General features: G+C 42.9%; 2 protein-coding genes across 2 annotated transcripts in view; both read right to left on the minus strand.

The window, feature by feature from the left end:
- LOC135708362 (zinc finger and SCAN domain-containing protein 2) overlaps window positions 1–4900 on the minus strand; it is a 250432-nt gene extending 245532 nt beyond the window's left edge. The window contains exon 1 of the mRNA XM_065230443.1: window positions 4890–4900. The gene's annotated coding sequence lies outside the window, so the exon portion shown is untranslated. The remainder of the gene's footprint in view (window positions 1–4889) is intronic.
- The window catches only part of LOC135708341 (uncharacterized), a 551505-nt gene that overhangs the window by 219188 nt on the left and 312918 nt on the right, over window positions 1–19399 (minus strand). The window lies entirely within an intron of this gene.

Genomic DNA, 19399 nt, shown 5'->3' on the forward strand with positions numbered 1-19399 from the left:
GCTCTCTCCGAATGCATAACGAAGCTCTATATTTACGGTTTCACCGAGTCCATCCCGAAGTTCAAAATGTTGTTTGGGGAGCAGAGCAGATGTAAATCACGCCTCACTCAAGAACGAACCCCGCATCACTCATCGTGATGCGTGTTTGTGGAAGTCCAGGTTGAGCTGCAATCTGAGCTCGAGCTCTTTTGCGCTCTTTGGATTTGACACCATTGCTCTTTATATGTGAGGGATGAACTAGCTCACGATCAATGAGCATCTATACGGCATAATCTGAGTTCGAGGAGTTTAGGCAATCCTGGTTGGAAGATTTTTTTCAGCGAAAAATCTTTAGAAAATGGCCCCATTTTCATGGTTCTGCAACCCATTAATATGCGCACATGTTGTAACAATTCCATGAACGATGTTGTAATAATTTCCAACGTTGATGGCCTTTAATAATTAAAGACGCAGTTTTTATTTTTTGATTAGAGTGTATACGGAGACAACAAATTAAAAAGACTGGCAACTCTTCCATTTTCTCATACGAACGCTATGAGGCAGGTACAATCGCGTAATCTGCCGCTCAAAGGTAAATGCTTCGAACGGATTTGATAGCAAAGATAACATCCGGGGCCTCCCTTAGCTCAGTTGGTAAAGGCTCAGCTACAAAGCAAGACCATGCTGGAGGTGGCTGGGTTCAATTCTCGGTCCGGTCTAGGAATTTTTCGGGTTGGATAATTTCTCGACTTCCCTGGGCATAGAAGTATGATTGGACTTGCCACACAATTATACCAATGCAAAACTGGTACAGGCATCGAAAGCTCTCAATTAATAACTGTGGAAGTGCATGTAGAACACTAAGTTGAGAACACGCTATAAGCTTATATGCGATATGCAATAAGCTTGAAATGCGAAGAAGAAGAAGAAGAACATCCTCAGAAGAAAGGTTTGTGTATTTGCTCATTTTTCTATGCGTTTCTTCCACCTTTGCTCAAGCGCAGCGCTACTGTGTCTGTCGCTTAGATTCAGGCAAAGTTGCCAGTCTTCTTGATATGATGTCTTTGGTGTAAATCAATTGCAATGATATTTTTAAAGCAACATGTTTGAACAATCTGGGAAAATCTGAACATATCTTAAAAATCTGGCTGGATGACCGAAAATCTGGAAAATCCAGATAAATCTGGAATACTGACAAGGCTCGGTGCCAATCAAAAAATATCGAGCTTCTCACTCTTCTTAATGTTTTTTTTAAGAATGCCCTTCGGAAAGTTGTACGTGGTATTTGACGAACTTGACCAATGATGCCAGAAATGTAAAATATTTTTCTAATTTAATTTGGATTTTATTCGGAGTTTCTACCGCAGTCTAGCAGCTTGTACATCATTTTGCTCAACACAATAAAAACAACCATAAGCAAACAACAATATCTAGCGGTGTCGGTGGTGCAGTGGTAAGCGTGATTACCTCTCACTCAACAGGCCTGGGTTCAATCCCAGTCGGTATCGCCGGGATGTTCTGAGGCACGCCTTCCTTCGGGAAGTAAAGCCGTTGGTCCCCGGTTCATGAGTTGATGGGTCGATAGGTAGGGTACAGGTGTGGAAGCTACCTCCCTGGCGTCGGTAGCATTGGTGCTCAGCACGGAAAACAAATCAAGGAAAAAAAAACAACAATATCCATCGCTTAAAACACACAGTTCATTCGATTTTTATAACTTTCCTTTCGCAAATATAAACAATTAACAACGCCATTAACGTCAATATTGATTCCGGCATCACTGCCAGCCAGATTGATGCGATCGCTCCAGGTAACAAATTGATGCTGAACAAGTGTTCTTTCAACGATTTTAATTCAGTCTTAGTTTGAATAATTGTTGTACATAGACCACTTTAGCCTTTGTTCAGCTTTCAAACATCTAAATCTGGTGATTTTAATTAGCCAAAAGCTTAACAGGAATATATATTATAAGCTTTTCAAGGCATTAACCAATAGCCTTTTCCAACCCTTGTTCAGCCTTCTTGTTTTATATTTAAAAAAAATGTGGAAGACCGCTTCATATCTTATACTTTTTATGAGACTGCTTTAGAATGTTGCTGACTAATTGGATTTACATATTTATATTGTTATTATATGTCTAAAAATTACCTTTAATTTCGGGATTCAAACCGGCAGTCGCTGATTCACATGCGTCAACTATACCCACTCGACCACATAAGCATATTTGTGGCGAAATGTATGATCATTAACTAGAAGCGCGTCAAAATTAAGTTGAATAAAAGCAACCGGAAGAGTATTATACAGCTATGCAGAATTTTAAACAATAAATTGTGACAGTAAAACATTCCTCTCATTTCAAGTGCAGTTAACACAATGTGGACACAAGTCCGCAATGTATTTCGATGCTAGTTTAGTGCTATAATTGAATTATATTTTTGAAATTCGGTATGAAAATTAAGTGCAATATAAAGTGGTGAACAGACAAAACACAGAAAGACAAATGTTAATACTTCCGACGTCGTGGCAGTCCACTTCTAGGTGGAGCTATTCTTAAAAATCTCCTCTTCATTGTCTCTACTGCTGGTGCTTCTTAGGATTAGAAAGGTAGACAGTGAATTTAGCATAACTAAAATGTCGGAAATGCAACAAGTGACACTGACGATATTTAACAATATTGTGGAATAAATTCATATTATTTTATCAAGCTATCAAAATATTTGTAGCGCATTGCTGGTTTATGGAGTAGTATTAAGCTTAAATAAGTCTTGATCAGTCTTTAGATCAGCTAACTTACTGATGTTGAATTATTGGGATGCAATTAGCTTTATGCACTACTAATCAACTTTATATTCAGCTTGGTGTTAATCAGCTTCGTACACCTTAAATCAACCAATAATCAACTTCTGTTCTTACAATTCAGCTTGAATTGTTACTTGGGTTCTGTCTTTTTTATTCCACGATTGCTACTATCAAATCGACCAATCAGAAACTGGCTTGGATTTGACAGCAAATTGGCTCGAAATCGCTACCCGATTGTCAAGTCCCGTACCAGGTTCCGGCCATATCTCTGGAGCCAGTAGACCGATAAAAAAAATATTCATAAGCGTTATATGGCGGTTGTTGCATCCAATTCGGTTTAGTGATTGTCGAGAAACATGACTTAATTTCCAAAATCGGTGTTTTTCGGACCATGTTCCGGCCAGATGGCCGGTTCCGAAAGTATTCAGTAGTGTTTTATGAAAGCATGACACCTTTAAGTTAGTGTCATTTTCCTAAGCTGATTCAAATTGTATATGACACTAGAATGTAGGTTTTCCAAGCGATATGTTTACCCTTCTTTGTAAGAAAGGTAAAACTAAGGAGCACTTCTAAATGTTTGCTTTTGAATTTCGAGTAAGATGTTGGTCTCGTAAATGTTAATTGAATCCACCCCTGCCTGCATATTCCCAGTTTATGAGCGGTCATTTGAGCGTTTACACATAAATGTTGATGTTTATTTCCCTATCAGTATTCCAATGGATCAAACTAATCGAACGCTGTCAAGCTCTATTACCATTTTCCTAGTTCAAGCCTTTGTCAGTGAAAAGCCAACCCTTTCATTGGTACAGAACAGATGCCCCCACGTCAGCACCCACTGCCAGAAACTATCCATCAAAAAGTCAAATCGCTCCGTCCCGCGACGTGATGTGTTCCGTTTTGGTGGCAGCACTTGATGTTCAGTTTTTGACCCTCCCGGAACAAAGCCTTGAACCACCGAACCTTCTCAGTTCACCGATGAGTTGTTGGCAGTAAAAAATTTCATTTTCCATTCCGACTGTTTTCGAAAATGAATGACTCTAATGATAACGGCCACATCCTAACACACAACCACACACACACACTCTCGGGGAGAGGCTTTGAACCGGAAGCTTCGCTGTTCAGTTTTTTTTTTGTTTTTCGATTTCAACCTCCTCTCGATAGCAACCTGAAAAGCCAACTGTCGACAACAACCCGGCGGCCGTTCCGCGTCCCTGGTGGGAAGTGATGGCTGCCAATTTCGAAGCATGTTCGCACTATTTTTTCCGGTTTGGTTGTGTTTTTTGTTTTGTTTTCACACTCTCCAGAGGAATGAGCTTGCACGGTCTATTTTAGGCCGGAACGAGTTCCTCTATATCTCCAGTACGCCGGCACAGGGCTTTGGTACCCGAAAGAAAGGCTCACTCGCAACACCTGACGTGATGTTTTCTGCATTCATCACACTGATGCATATCATTTTTCCGAGCTACTGCCCTCCCATCACTCCTCCCCCCCCCCCCCATCGTCGGAGAATTCTGTTCAAGCGTTTGTGGGATTTCCCTTTCACGGTTCACCGCCGGAGAATGATTCGGGAGCTATGCGAATAGACAGCAAGGTTCGTTCTTCAACCGTTCCGGATTCCAGGAACACACACACGTGGTGCCGAGCCGATGATGGTGAGTAACTTTCCTCTTTTCACGTGTATGGCGTGAAGAGCGTCGGAAAAAGAGTGCTGGCTCCAGCTTGAAAAGAACTGAAAATAACAAATCACTCTTCATCACATTCCACTATGGACCATTGCACTCACCCGCCGTACTTGCCTGAAACGTCAGCATTCAATAGCATCATCCTCATGCCACTGCGTAGATACGGACAGGACCCGGAACGGTGGAGGACTTTTTAGAATGATGGCTCCTGATGGAGTGCGAAGCGGCGGAAGATAACAGAAAGAAGATAAAAAACCAGGAAAATTGTAGCAAGAAACGTTTCGGAGGATCGTTAAGATATGCACGGAAAAGCGTGCACTGCTCGCACGTGTGTATGTGTGTGTGTGTGTGTGTGTGAACTCTATCAAGATTCAACGATTTTTACGTAGGTGGCTCAAAATAGGAGGAGCACAAGATATCGAAGTTCCTTTGCTTGTCGGACCGGATGTGAACTCGAATAGTGATGGACTCCTTGTATTAAAAAGCGTTGCATTTGCTTTCTAGGAACCTGATACCCAGGCTGCATAAGGCGTTGTGATTTCTTTTTTCTTTTTTCACATAAACTGTGTTCTGGATCAAATTAGAACGTTGAAGGTCGTCGTGAAGCAACTTTCGGTGCTATGGTAGAAATTCACCAATCCTTGCACTGCAGGCATCAATATATTGCAAATCGGATTCTGAATGGATATCGAAACGAATCTATTTGATTTGATGCAAGCTTGATCCGCGCCGTGTATTTCGATGCTAATAGCATAGATTTGGTCGGTTCGAGTCATTCTAGTCGATTAGTTGAAACCTCGATTCGAGACGTATCACATCCAAGAGCTGATGTAGCGGAAGTGGATTTCGAAGTGGCTTCTGGATCAGAGCAGTACACTTAGTGCTGAACAATGGTGGTTACTTGTTTGCAACTTATTCGAGCCACAATCGTGTTGCAGAAGCTTATTGTGATGGAAGTGTGTTGCTTGGGGGAGACTAATGCCTTGTGCAGACTACAGAGTTAGTACGTGTTACAGCGCTATCTTGATGGTGGTTTCTGTGTTGCAATTATTATATATTATTATATATTCACCAGAAGGTTCACAATCATCTTCAGGTGTTCCCAACAAACAATTTTAGCTGCAGATTAGCTTACTCAGCCAAAATTTGCCTTATGCAGCTAATTTTTGCCTGTATAAGCTAAGCTGCAGCTAAAATTGTTTGTTGGGTTGTCTTATGCAAAGGAAGAGAATCCTCATTTACTTCATCGTTCACTGTCATCAGGTGTACCATCGCTGTCGCTATTCTCGGTTTCAAATTCACTGACTTTCTTAAGATCTGCAGTACTGCGCCTGTAATGTTTTTCAGTGCGTTTAGACTGGACAATGGTATCTGTTCCTGACCTACGATTAACAATGTACTCCTCATTTGCAAAGTCTGTATCGAGCTTATTCTTCTTACGCATTCTTCTCAGCAGAACCACATCCCCTTCACGTAAGTCACTTGCTTTCGCATGACGTCTCCGATCCGTATATTCCTTCCCTTTTTCTTTTGAAACCAAATCTTGTTCTCGAACGCTGGCATCCTCCTGGAAATTATGCAAAGTCGGAAGTTTACTCCTTATACGCCGGCTAAACATGATTTCTCCAGGTGATTTTCCAGTGGACGGATGTTTGCTGGCATGCTAAGTGAGCATGTAAAGCCTTAACTCCTTTCTCCAGTCATGGCCCAACTCTTGTGCGATTCGTAGGCGCTTGAGAAGTGAACGGTTTTGCCTTTCGACCTCCCCATTACACTGGGGCCAGTAGGGAATAGTATTCAATAGCTTCGCTCCGTTGGCTTTACAAAACTCTCGGAATTCTGCACACTCGGAGCTGAATTGTGGAGCATTATCCGCCTTCAGAATTGAAGGAATTCCGAATCTACTGAATATGATTGATAGCTCTCTGATAACGTCACTCGTGGTCGTACTCTCCATCTCGATGACCTCCATAAAACGGCTGTAACAATCATTAACAACCAGCATATATTGTCCTTCTGGAAGTGGACCAAGAAAATCAAGAGCTACTGTTTCCCATGGAGCAGATGGGAGTTTGCTGCGGATCATTGGTTCCGATGCATCAGGTGCCGCCACTAACGTGCAACCTCGGCAATTCTTCACGAATCTTTCAACAGCCTTGTCCATCCTTGGCCACCAAACATTTGACCTTAAATGGTTCTTCATCATAACGATCCCTGGATGTCCTTCATGAGCAGTCGATAACACTTTCATCCTGAGGGAACTGGGAACCACTATTCGATCGCCCCTTAATAAAATGTAATTTAACTCGCATAATTCATTGGCAACAACTCGGTACTCAACTGGCACCTCTTGTATAGCATCTCGTTTCAACATTCCCAAAATTTGTTGTGTTTCAGAATCATCTCTTGAAGCATTTTGGATTTCCTTGCAGGATAATGCGGAACAATTGGCAGCATACAGAGCAACTTCGTTGACCATGATTTCTTCCGATATATCGAATGGAGTAGGATTTTCCTTTGTCAGACGAGAGAGTGTATCGGCAATGTTGTCTTTTCCTGCTACATGGATAACCTTGTAATCAAAAGTCTGCAGCCTTAGAACCCAACGTTCTATACGTGCGCAAGGCTTCGAATGCACGGAAAACAAAAACTTCAGTGCTTTACAATCCGTGAAGATCTGAAACTTCTTTCCCAAAAGATAATACCGGAATCTTTCAATGCTCCACACGATAGCTAATAGGCCTCCTTTTCCGTTTGACAATACCGTCGTTCTGTTTCAGTTAAGGACTTCGATGCGAAGCTAATTATACGGTGACGGTTTTCACAATCAAATTGAACTAGTATCGCTCCTAGCCCAGAAGGGCTGGCGTCGGCTATTGCAGCCGTGCGATCTTCAACCTTGTAAAATCCCAAGTATCCGATTCTACTCATCGCCTGGAATGAACAAGATTGCTCGTCCGTCCATAAAAACTTTGCTTCTTTAATTAGGAGGCGTCGTAATGGCTCATCCAATGTGGCCAGATTTGGGATAAATTTGTTGAGGTAGTTTGCCAACCCAAGAAAACTTCGAACTTCGGCTTCATTTTGAGGTTCGCTGAAGGACAAAATAGCTTGGATTTTCGATTCGGCTGGTCTGATTCCGCTATGGGAGATTCTGTGCCCCAGAAACTCTAATTCTGTTACCCTGAACAAACATTTGCCCCAATTTAGCTCAACCGATCTCTCTTTCAATCGTAAAAGTTCCTGAAATAATTCAATTCATATTCATTCAAAAGAAATATTTATTCATTAAAACAAACAAGAAAAATAAAACTAATTCAAAAGTTCGACAAATTAAAAAAAAAAAAAATATGCTACCTTCTCCAGCCGTTCGTCGTGTTCCTTGATATCTTTTCCTTCGATGATGACATCATCGTCCAAATACCAGTAAGTTCCATCGCAGCCTAGCAATATCTCGTCCATGGCCTTTTGGAACAGTTCTGGTGCGGTCACAAGGCCGAATGGTAGACGGGTAAAGCGGAACAACCCACGATTCGTGATGAACGTAGTGGCATCACGTGACTCCTCCACCAACTCAATTTGTAGGAATGCCTCCCTTACGTCTAATTTGCTCCAAATTCCTCCTTTTCCCAAGCGCATGATGTAGTCATCGACAATCGGACTTGACCTTAATAATGTCACGCTGTAACAGTTGATCCATTTTTCGGTTGACAGCTTCTTCAAGAGGAATTGGAATCCTTCTCATCGGTTGGAATACTGGAACTGCATTTAGGTCCATGTGAATATGAGCCTTTATGCCTTTTATTTTAGTGAACGGCTTCAATGATTCGATCATTGGGTTGACCTGTATCTCCACACGTAGGACACCTAGCTCTTTAGCAGTGACGTCACCCAACAAGCAACGCTGGCCACCTTTCACAACAAGAAACTCTGCAAGGACTTCACGTTCACCTACTGCTATGAGTGATACGAACGATCCCAAGATACTTAAAGGTTTATCAGTACCGTATGCTTTTAAGATTCGAGAGGATCCCTTTGTCGAAGAGGATACTGCGACATTGTGTGACTTGAGGTCAGTCCACGCGTCATCGCTTATCAAATTAGCGTCTGCACCCGAGTCAACGTACATTTCCAGCTTCACACCTCCAACAACACATTCGATCACATTGGCCCCATTTCCAGAATAAAACGCGTAGTACACTTTATCCTGTTCACCATTTTCAGAATTTTTGCCTTCTGAGGTACATGCTTCTTCCAATTTTGTCACCACGCGAATTTGTGTTCCTGTCGATCCTTTGGAATCATTACGCTTACGCTTTCGGCACATCTTCTCGAAGTGTCCATGGTTGCTGCAACTTCGGCACTGCTTGTTGTGAGCAGGGCATGCCATCGATGCCGAAACGTGACCCTTGCGTCCGCAGTTGTAGCAAACTAAAGCCAGCCTAATTAGCGATTTATTGCTGTTCTTTGGGTCTGGTGTCGACTGCCCTACCTTGTAAATCTTCTCTGGTGGTTTCGACGAAACAATTTCCTCCACCTGTTGATCAACTCCCTCTTGCGATATGCCAAGTGCTTCAATCTCAGCAAACGGTAAATCTTTCAACAACCTCATTCGAAGTGCATCCTTCGACCATAGCGTCCGTCAAGTAGATCTCTGTGAGTATCTGAGCTAGTTCCGTTCCGTACTTCTCAAATCCACATTCCGTGGCCTGTTGTTTCAAACGGATGACATAATCAGCAAACCGCTCGTTTGACTTTTGCTTCATTTGTCGCAACTTCCTACGCTCGGATGTGCTCTGAGGTCTTGGTCCAAAAAATTCATCCAATCTTTCAACGGCGGCATCGAACCCCCAGTTGAGCGCTACCACCGGTACGTGATCATAGTCCTTGAGATTTCTGAATACAGTTTGAAGAGCAGGACCGCCTAAGCTTTGCTCGCATGACCTTCTGGTCTGTAATTCCGTAAGCTGCAAAGTAGCACTCAAGTGACTCCTTCCACGCTCGCCATTCTTTGGCCAGTTTACTCGTCTCAATTTGGTTGCAATACACAATTGTTTTTGTTAAACACAACTCAACAAGTGAATACCTAGTGTTCATCTTGGATATAAATTACATTTTTTAACCACAGATTTCATTTCATACGAACACTCAAACGAGAACAACATTGAGTTTAACGGTCAACACAATCATGCCCATGACTGCTTTTCTGAATAAAACTAGGACTAGGACTTTAGCCAGATCCGTCAGGATGTACATATGTGTTACATACGCAGAAAATTCCAAAATTCTACTTTACAACAGTTGATCTTCATCAATTCCAAGAGAATGCTTAACATTATTTAACAAACAAGGAGAATTCCGGAAATTCTCGCTTCTCTGGGAAGGTCCAATTGACCTTCGCCACCTCCAAGAGAATGCTACTGATTCTCGACCCATCAAGGAGAATTCCGAAAATTCTCGCTTCTGTACCTGTTCATCGGATATTTTTCATCATTTTATAGATTGTACGATCAAAAACAAAATCATAACCTAAAAACCGCACCACAGAATTTCTCACGTCACTCGCAAAACTGCTCTAATAACAGTATTCCAAGCTTAGCGCTACACCCTGGCAGACCGAAACCGCATGAAAACAGAAAAAGAACGGGCACTATTTTGGATGATTTATTTTCCTGGTTCGAAGATCATCCATAAATCTGTCGGTGTTATTTACCTTCCGCGTGCGGTTCTCCACCACCAAGTCGCCAATTGTAGAATTCGTGCCCTGGTCTCCTGGATGTTGTCCCGTCGTATCCTCCAGACTCAGTGGCCTCCGTCCGTGCTCTTCCTCTCGTACGTTCAATTGGCGTTGACGGCGACTCTGTAACTTTTTACTCCTATGAGAAAATCCATAAGCAAACGTCAGACTGTGCGTGAAACATGGCGGACTTTGTACTATCCTTTCACTCCACCGAAAATTCCCATAAGAAACTGTCTATATTTGCTGGAAGAGCAAATTTTTCGACGGTGCCGTCAACGCCAATCCCATCTCCTCGTCCACCTTCGTCCGTCTCTCTCACTCCAAGAGCAAGGTTCCTTCCTGATAGGTTAGTATGGTTTACCTCTCTCTTTGGAGGTGAGCAATGTTGTATTAACAGGGTATGGTCAATACACTACAGTAACAAGGGAGAAAATATACACTTTTATAGTCTAAGGGTAACTACACACTAAAAAAATCTGAATTTTACTGGTGATGTAAACATCCATGCATGTAATGTTCCTTTTCACGTAAAATAGCAGCTTGCAAGAAATGTTGCAAACAAAGGTGGAAAGTTGCATACAATATATTGAATATTGCATGACATGTCTCATAAATTTACACGATTTATAATGTAAATTTGTATGATTTATGACGCTCCATTTATGTGCATCATAGTAACGGAAATTTACACTACTTTTTTTTAGCTGTGATTGTACTAGTCTATCTAGATATATAAAAATAAATTTCTGTCTGTCTGTCTGTTTGACCCTTATATACTCGGAAACTACTGAACAAATGGACGGGAAAATTTGTATGCAGGAGTTTTTGGGACCGGGAAAGGTTCTTATGATAGTTTGAGACCCCTCCCCCTTCTGTATGGGGGGGGGGAGCTCCCATACAAATGAAACAGAAATTTCTGCATAACTCGAGAACTAATCAAGCAAATGGAACCAAATTTGGCATGTGGAGGTATAAGGAGATGGTTATAGGGGGTAGCGCCTAAGATTAAAGGGGGGGGGGGGGGCTACATACAATATAGTATGCTTTTTTTTAATCGTCGCATAAACTCAAGCTAATATTGAATCGCGAGCAAGGCCGGGCACACTCAGCTAGCATCAAATATAGAAGACAGAATCAGACTCCAGATAGCCAGGTCGATAGACGGTTACGGGACCAAATATGTGATGTAATTAATAAGTTTTAAAATAAATGTTAGATGTGTAGTGTAGTGTCTTAAATAAATTGTTTTCAATATTAAGTAAACTATATAGTTGTGTACTGAATGAATTGTGATTAGTGTCGTAAAAGGAAACCGGAAGAAATCGCAAGGAATCGGTTCTCCCAGACCGTATAGGAAGGATTCTCGAATTCCCAAAATTCCGTCCAAGGAGAAAGAACCAGCCCCTAGGTACAACCTACCTGATGGGTGACGACTCGTTGAATTCAAATCTGCGCCGAACGAAGAAATTGTCTCCATTGGTCTCGGTCCTGAGCCAATCGCTTCAAGTCGCCTTGGACGTTCAAGTACCTAATGTCCTGCTCAACTGCACAAAGCCAACGCGTACGTGGCCTACCCGGAACCGGCGTCCTCTTCTGGGTTCCCTGCTGAATATTGACTTCGCTTGACGCTCTTCCGGCATTCGTGCCACATGCCCAGCCCACTGTAGTCTGTCGTGTTTTATAAGCTTCACAATATCCATGCTGTTATATACTTGGTACAACTCGTGATTCATGCGACGCCGCCAGATGCCATTTTCCAGTTTACCGCCGAGTATTGTTCGCAGCACTTTACGCTTGAAGACACCGAAAGCTCTCCGATCGACCTCTTTCAATGCCCACTATTCGTGGCCATAAAGGGCTACCGGCAGAATCAACGTCTTGTACAGCGCGAATTTCGTTTTCGTACGCAAGCTGCGGGTCTTCAGCTGGCTACGCAACTAGTAGAAAGCCCTGTTCGCGGCTGCAATACGCCTTTTCACCTCGCGGGTAACATCATTATCGCACGTCACTAAAGTACCAAGATAAACAAATTCGTCCACAACTTCAAATTTTTCGCCATCTAGCACCACTTCACTACCAACACCACTATTGCTACCACGCTTTCTACCGGCGACCATGTACTTCGTTTTGGTAGAATTTATCGTGACCAATCCTCGCTGTCTTCCTCTTAAAAGGCGCGAATGTCTCTTCCACTGCTCTACGGTCGATTCCGATGATGTCGATGTCTTCCGCAAAACCAAGGACCATGTGCGACTTTCGATGATGGTACCGTTCCTCTGCACGCCAGCTCTCCTAATCGCTCCTTCGAGGGCGATGTTGAATAGCAAGTTCAAAAGAGCATCTCCCTGCTTCAACCCATCTACGGTCACGAACAAGGCCGAAATATCGTCTGCATTTTTTTTTTTTTTCTTTATTAGAGAGATTTTTAGCCTAAGGCTAGTTCATCTCTTAATATCGTCTGCAACCCGTACACATGATTTCGAACCATCCAGCGTTGCACGAATCAACCTAATTAAATAGTTTCGTCGAAAACCGTTTTCTTACATTATCTGCCATAGCTCGTTTCTCTTTACTGAATCGTACGCTGCCTTGAAATCTATGAACAGATGATGAGTCTGCAAGTTGTTGTCATTGTTGTATTTGATCCGTCGTTGATCGACCCTCACGAAAACCAGCCTGGTATTCGCCGACGAAGGATTCCTCAAGCGTTAGCGTTAGCGTTGCTATGATATACTTCGTAGATTGGATACTAGCGACACTCACGTCTCTTCTGAAATTCTCAGTTAGACTACTTTCAGGAATAATGCTGGGGAGTAAACATTGATTCCAATCTAAACAAGAGTAACAGAAGCATGACTGTCGCTATTCCCGGCCACGCCCATCTTTACCATAACTAGGGATAGGGAAGGAAATGTTGATGTAGTACTTACTTAACGAGAGGCCACCGACTTAGCGACACCCTCATAAGTGCTACGGAGTTGGAGGGTTGGGTAGGGTATTCGGTTAGGATTCACCTCAAGTTGGCGATGCAACCAAAAGTATGTATTGTTTATTTGTTGTTTATTTAATCTCTCGATAGCCGGCTATCGAAAGAACATATTCATTTTGTTTAGTGATCATGAATTTTAAGAGTCATGACGGAGAGCTTGGGATTAAACCCATAATTTTCTGCTCAGTAAGCAAAAACGATCCCTCCAAGGTCATCGAGCATCTCAGAACCATAACGTTTCGCGACAATACAGGACTACGTTTTCGCATGATATGCAAATAATCTCCGAATTTTCAATATCAAATATACAAATGTTGGTGGGGATTTCTTGTGCTGTGGAAGAGCTTGGGGTTAAATCCATGATTTTCTGCTCAGTAAGCAAAATCGATCCCTCCAGGGTCATCGAGCATCTCATAATCCACAGGTGCTATACTGCAGAAACATTAATAAAGTTAGTGAGATAATACGATTAAGCGGAAGATTTGGCTCCATCAAGCATAATGTCATCAATAAAAAACTAAATTAATATGAATGCTTTAAAAATTACTGCTGTTGTATGCTCATCTAATCAATAGCTGGGTTTCAATTACCTGTAAAACATAAAACTTAAAGCAAAACGACCACCTCTCCCATGACCGAAAAGCGCTTATACGTGTTCAGGGAATTATCTGTGGAAAAGATCCATCAGTTGGTCCATCATTCGAGTATGGTACTTTTTAGGTTTCTAGCATCCTAAAAACTGGTTATTATTTTTTTTTAATATAAATTAAATGATTTTTATAAAAACGACGCACCACAAAAACGCTGCGCCGGATCATGCCTTGTATGAGCGCCTTTACCTTAAAGGTTAAAACTCTACACACTTATTTACTTCAATGGAATGCCGATCTCCTAATTCTAGATAGAGCTGGAATTAGGGCGTAACAGCTTTTGTAAACAACGACTTCTATCGATGATTTCAAGGAATTCAAGGCACGTCCATGCAGACCAACCTTACCATCGGATAGTGGATGTCTTTCCCTACCCGATGAGGATGTTGGTCTGCGTGGGCGAGCCTTGAATCTCTAGAAATCATCAAGAGAAGTCACTGTTTACAAAAGCTGTTAGGCCCTAATTCCAGCTCTATCTAGAATTCTCCTTTTTCTATAATAACTCTATCTCCTCCACGCGCGAGGCCTCCACCAACACCACCACCACCACCCGATAAATTAGAAGAGCGAGCGACACGAGAGAAATGAAGAGAGCGAGAATCGTTTCTCAAGTCGTCTCTCCCTCCCCTCCAACTTAAAGAGAAATGGCATGGCACGTCAACTTTATCGCGTCTATATTTCTATTTAAAACTAGAGATTGCTGACGTTTATCGTACGCACACTACGTTACGTATACATATACGCAAAATGTTTTCGTCGGGAAAAAAAAAATTTCATAGCGGAAAATTTTCCCGATGAAAACAATCACTGATACAGTCACACTTAAGCAATCTCTATATTGATTAAAAAAAAACCGAAAATTCACGCGCAAAAACTTCCATCCTTCATTGATACGATGAAAAGACGGCCACGAATAAATATCAAAATCCCGATTCCACGACCATCCCCTGCCATAAAAATGAACATCACAACCCTCTCAAGGGCCACCGTTCCTAGATCCGTTTGCGTTGCGTTGACGTAAATTTTACAGTTAGACAATAGATTTAGCTGTCACTTTGCCGCAACGCGTCCGATCCGGATCTAATGTGCGTGGGCCTTCAGAGCCCCGACAAAACGTCCAGAAAAACGCGAGTTTACTTTTTCGTTCAGGATGTACGATTCCAATACGCGTGCGAGCGAGACAAAAAAAACAATCCCGTGAGCCCTGTGTACCACTACCACAAAACTTTTACAACGCTCATCGCTTCTCCTTCGCTAAAAAGATCAACAGATCAAAATATTCTCACACATCTCAACCAAATAACCTCAGAAATATTTATACTGTAGCACAACAATTTGCAAGTTGATCAAATTGAGAAAAATTAAACCCGCGTTTTCATGAATAAATACACCGAATCATTGGAATTTTGGGGTGCTGAAAATCATACGTTGTTATATATATGAAACTTAGCTAATTCCTCGTAGTATTCAGTCCTCAAAAACTTCGATCTAGCAATAATGGCTGCATTTGCGACATAGACGCACACACACATTAATACACGCGATCTGATGAAGGCACTGCGCAACCGAACGAAAAAAATATGGCGGATCGTAAATCTAACTGATGCAAAAAACACGAATTATGACCGGAAAGCACTGATTTTCTCAAAAACTTCAGCGTCCTGTGCATTCCTAGGTGCAAAACTATCACTTATCAACGCCGACGAAGGATTCCTCAAGCGGGCTCAATCTGTTGAACAGCACACGTGATAATATTTTGTACGCCGAATTCAGAAGCGTGATTCCTCTGTAATTGGCGCACTCCAGTCTGTGTCCCTTTTTGTAGAGGGGACAAACGAGACCATCCAACCAGCTAGCGGGCAATTCTTCCTCCTCCCATATCCTGAGCAGTATACGGTGGATCATCTGGTGCAGCTGCTCACTTCCGTGTTTGAGAAGTTCGGCCGGGAGCTCGTCCTTCCCCGCAGCCTTACTGTTTTTCAGCTCTCGTATCGTCTTTTTCGCCTCTTCTAGCGTTGGTGGTTCCACAGCTTGACCATCGTCGTCGATGTGTGTTCTGTTTGTAGATGCTCTGTCGTTCTCTCCGTTCAGCAACGTCTCGAAGTACTCCTTCCACCTGGCAGCCACCATCGTTTTATCTGTCAGCGGATTACCTTCACGGTCATAGCACATGGCGGGAGACGGTGCTGTCTTACTCCTCACGCCATTGACAGTTGCGTAAAACCTTCGCATATCATTCTGCTCCATACTTTCTTGCGCCTCAGCAATAACGCGTTCCTCGTAGTGCCTTTTTTTCCTGCGATGTGTTCGTTTCTCGGCTGACCTTGCTACCCTGTACCGCTCTCTGTTCTGACGGGTACGGGGCTGTTGTGCTCACCGCTCCGTGGACAGCTTCCCACAGATTGTTGAGATTCTCGTTCACGTTGATTTCCGCTATCCGCTCATTCAGCTTCTGGTGGTACTCTGCAGCAACACCATCTACTGTCAAACGCATCGATCTCCGGTTTCTCGAACTCGTAACGGTCGATAGACGCGCTCGAATTTTCGCGACAACGAGGTAGTGATCCGAGTCGATATTAGGACCCCTGAAGGTCCTGACATCTACGACATCCGAGAAATGCCGACCATCCATCAACACGTGGTCGATCTGGGAGCAAGTTTCGCCATTAGGGTGTCTTCAGGTGTGCTTTCGAATATCCTTGCGTGCAAAGTGGGTGCTACTGATGGCCATATCACGAGCAGCAGCGAAGTTTATCAGCTTCCAATGATTGGACGAAAGAATTCCTCTCTTCCGACCTGCGCGTTTGCATCTCCGATGACAATATTCACGTCGTGTTTAGGGCACTCATCGTAGGTTTTATCCAGGCTTTCATACAACGCGTCCTTCACGTCATCGGATTTATCGTTAGTCGGTGCGTAGATGTTGATCAGGCTGTAATTGAAGAATTTGCCACGAATCCTCAAAACGCAGATGCGCTCGCTAACCGGTTTCCACCGCATAACCCGCTTCATCTGTTTCCCAATCACTACGAAACCAACTCCGTGTTCTGCTCTATCGCCACCGCTGTAGTAGATATGGTATTTGAACGATGTGTTGGCGATAGGATCTACCGCCCTGAATTCACGTTCTCCAGATCTAAGCCACCGTACTTCTTGAATAGCAGCCACACTCACATTCACCATTCACATGTTCAGGTTCATTTAACGTTCTGACATTCCAAGAACCGAGTTTCTATTCATTGTCCTTATTTCGTTGCCGTTGGGTCAGTTGCCGAAAATTCCGTTCGTTTTTTCTTCTTCTTACTTCATTTTTCTGAGTACTTTTATAATTCAGTATGCTACCGTACCAGGGTCGCGATACCTACATCGTGTTGATGGGGCTGCCATCTTAGGTTTAGTTGACACGATTCAACATTTCTTGTTTCAGCCGCTGGATGCCAGACAGACGCTGTTTGAGCCGCACCTCCTGGTGGACAGACGCTCGACGATTCGCACCTTCTCAGCCTTGCTATCATCACGATATGGGTTAATCGTGATGACATTGCCCACACCCCGCTACCAGCACATATATGGGCATATACTGGCTGTCATCATCCGACACGTGGAAGCGTGAGGTAGGAGCTCGTGAAGACCAGAGCTATGTTGGACGCTCTTTCCCCTGTGATCCTCGCCATTTTGGGGTACAACACGGTTGTCAAATAATTGGAACACAGAAACCACCGTCAAGATAGCGCTATAATATGTTATAACTCTGTAGTCTGAATGTAATAATATTCATCTGTCCTTATATCTGTGGTCCTACACGTTCCCTTTTGTAACTAACACAAATATGCACTGTCGCAGGGCGTACTAACAAATACATACGTAGAGCTAGCGTAGGCACTCCCTCATCATCACAAGCCAGTTCATTTTGTACTACCAAGCTGAATAAACGTACAATAAATTTCTTTGTTTGGACACTTAAAACATGGTGTCAGAAGAAAAGTAAATTTCGCAAATTAAAGCTAAACGGATTCGAATAGCATATTCGATACGCTGTCTGTTCAATAGATAGCAGAAAGGAGTGAGAAAGTTGCTGCCTGAAAGTCAAGAATGGCATCCGGATTCGACCTTCGATTGCCCCAGCCGCTTGATGGATCTAACTTAGCAAAGGAATGGCCGGGATGGAAGCAGGCATTTGGAATTTTTCTACGTGCTAACAACAAAATCAAGGAAAGTGAAGCGAATAAAATAGCAACGTTTCTCTGGGTGATTGGACCGCGAGGGGTGGAGATTTTCAATACGCTGTATCCCAACAATGGAAGCATCGAGAACATGTTTGGGCAAGACAACGATGAACAAGCGGGAAACGAAAGCGGTAATGTGGAAGAAGAAGAAGAAAGGTTTGCTGATGCACACGAGAACATTACACGCACACTTGCAGAAGTTATTGCAGCATTCGACGATTACTGCTTGCCACGCAGAAACGTTACGATGGAGGCGTTCAAATTTAATTTGATAACGCAGAAGGAAAAACAATCTTTCGCCGACTTCGAGACAGAGCTGCGCACTCAAAGTCAGTTCTGTGAATTCAAATGCTCTGCTTGCCAAGTTCCATATGCTGATCGTATGCTCCGCGACAAGATTATCATCGGAGTGCATCATAAAAAGCTGCAACTAAAACTTCTGGACGGGAAGGATGACTCGCTGTCTAAAGTAGTGGAGACGTGTAAAATTTTTGAAGCTGCTACAGAAAATCGGTTGCTGCTGGACAGAAAGGATATTGTGATGGAAGTAAAGGCTGTCGACAAAACGGAGGATATCAAACTAAAGGAGGGGATTCAGGAAGTGGCTGCAATCAATCGCAATAACAAGTGCTACAATTGTGGTCATCCGTACGTGCGCAACCATCGCCGCAGTTGCCCAGCTGGGCGTGTGGAATGCTATGCGTGCGGCGATGTGGGTCACTTCAGGAAATGCTGCCGTAAGAGAACATCGAAGGATGGAGATAATGTCAAGACACCGAGGACGGAACCAAAATTCTCATCCGGAAAAGCAGTGCATTCTGTTAACTGGAATGACGCAGGTAATGTTTTATGTTTTGGTCAGGTCGGTAGTGCATATGATAATGATTTTTGTGTTAATTCCCTTAATGATCCCTATAGAGTAAGCGCTAACGTCCATGAACCATCGTCCTGCAACAGCCGAGTAGACAGGTGGACGAAAATTTATCTCGTTAGTGGGCTTCCAGTTAAGTTTAAATTAGACACTGGATCCGATGTTAATTGTATCCCAATCAGTGTTGTCCGGAAGCTTAATACTAAAATTCATGATTTTGAGAATACTCCTGTACTTGATTACAGTGCAAATACAATTCGGATTTACGGGAAAGTGAAGCTTCTTTGTGTTGATACTTCTGATAAAAGCAAACGAATTGCCGAGTTTCTGGTTGTTGATGGCAGTTTTGAGCCACTGCTTGGGTTGTCATCCTGCATAGCTTTTGGGTTGATTAAGCGTTTGAATGCCATCTCGGAGTTTCCAGGAAGTAGGGAAGAGTTTATCAGACAATTTCACGATGTTTTTG

Source organism: Ochlerotatus camptorhynchus, unplaced genomic scaffold (genome assembly GCF_037179485.1).
Source record: "Ochlerotatus camptorhynchus isolate MF236.1 unplaced genomic scaffold, CSIRO-AGI_Acam_v1.1 ptg000330l, whole genome shotgun sequence".
Classification (NCBI taxonomy): domain Eukaryota; kingdom Metazoa; phylum Arthropoda; class Insecta; order Diptera; family Culicidae; genus Ochlerotatus; species Ochlerotatus camptorhynchus.